The sequence below is a fragment of the Arachis duranensis genome, chromosome 9, assembly GCF_000817695.3.
Source record: "Arachis duranensis cultivar V14167 chromosome 9, aradu.V14167.gnm2.J7QH, whole genome shotgun sequence".
NCBI lineage: Eukaryota > Viridiplantae > Streptophyta > Magnoliopsida > Fabales > Fabaceae > Arachis > Arachis duranensis.
The window spans coordinates 23,797,200-23,798,805 of NC_029780.3; the positions used below are offsets into that span (position 1 = coordinate 23,797,200).

The 1,606-nt window shown below is 39.5% G+C and overlaps 1 non-coding gene across 1 annotated transcript; it reads left to right on the top strand.

The window, feature by feature from the left end:
• Positions 1–781: 781 nt before the first annotated feature.
• On the top strand, positions 782–885 carry LOC127742128 (small nucleolar RNA R71). The gene has a single exon (XR_008003315.1). It is a non-coding gene; the product is annotated as a small nucleolar RNA R71 (small nucleolar RNA).
• Positions 886–1,606: the final 721 nt, after the last annotated feature.

Here is a 1,606-nt window from a genome sequence, read left to right on the forward strand (position 1 = left end):
GCCTTGCACTCTCTTTTTGGATTCTCTTCTGTATTGTTTGGGAGAATACTGGGAGGAGTTTCAATGACTTTCTTACTCAGCTGGCCCACTTGTGCCTCCAGATTTCTGATAGAGGATCTTGTTTCACTCATGAAACTGAAAGTGGCTTTTGACAGATCAGAGACTAGATTGGCTAAATTAGAAGTGTTTTGTTCAGAATTCTCTGTCTGTTGCTGAGAAGATGATGGAAAAGGCTTGCTATTGCTCAGCCTGTTACGTCCACCATTGTTAAAGCCTTGTTGAGGCTTTTGATGATCCTTCCATGAGAAATTTGGATGATTTCTCCATGATGAGTTATAGGTGTTTCCATAAGGTTCACTCATGTAATTAACCTCTACCATGGCAGGGTTCTCAGGATCATAAGCTTCTTCAGAAGCTGCCTCTTTAGTACTGTTGGATGCATTCAGAAGATGCTTCTTTAGGACTGTTGGATGCGTTTTGCAATCCATTCAGACTCTGAGAAATCATGTTGACTTACTGAGTCAACATTTTGTTCTGAGCTAATATGGCATTCAGAGCATCAATTTCAAGAACTCCCTTCCTCTGAGGCATCCCATTACTTACAGGATTCTTTTTAGAAGTGTACATGAACTAGTTATTTGCAACCATGTCAATGAGTTCCTGAGCTTCTGCGGGCATTTTCTTTAGGTGAATAAATCCACCTGCAGAATGGTCCAATGACATTTTCGAAAATTCAGATAGACCATAATAGAATATATCTAATATGGTCCATTCTGAAAACATGTCAGATGGGCACCTTTTGGTCAGATGCTTGTATCTTTCCCAAGCTTCATAGAGGGATTCACCATCTTTTTGTTTGAAGGTCTGAACATCCACTCTAAGCTTGCTCAGCTTTTGAGGAGGAAAGAACTTATCCAAGAAGGCCATGACCAGCTTATCCCAAGAGTCCAGGCTATCTTTAGGCTGTGAATCCAACCATGTTCTAGCTCTGTCTCTTACAGCAAAAGGGAAAAGCATGAGCCTGTAGACTTCAGCTCAAAATTGTTTGCTCCAATGGTAGGGATTGAGATGCTTCTTCCATCAAACTTGGAAGTAGGTGTAGTATAATCACCAAGCTAGTTTAAAACTGATAAGGATCTTCAGATGGAAGTCCATAAAACTTGCAGTTATGTTGCATTAAGGCAACTAGCTGAGGTTTCAGCTCAAAATTATTGGCTCCAATGGCAGGAATGGAGATGTTTCTTCCATTAAATTTGGACGTTGGCTTTGTGAAGTCACCAAGCATTCTCCTTGCATTATTATTATTTTCGGCTGCCATCTCCTTCTCTTGTTCGAAAATTTCTGAAAGGTTGTTTCTGGATTATTATAATTTAGTTTCTCTTAGTTTCCTTTTTAGAGTCCTTTCAGGTTCAGGATCAATTTCAACAAGAGTGCCTTTTTCCCTGTTCCTACTCATATGAAAGAGAAGAAAACAAGAAAAGAAGAGGAATCCTCTATGTCACAGTATAGAGATTCCTTTATATTAGTAGAAGAAGAAAGGGGATAAGAGTGAAGAAGAATGGGTTCGGATTTTTAGATGAAGAGAGGTGAAGAGAAGTGTTAGTAA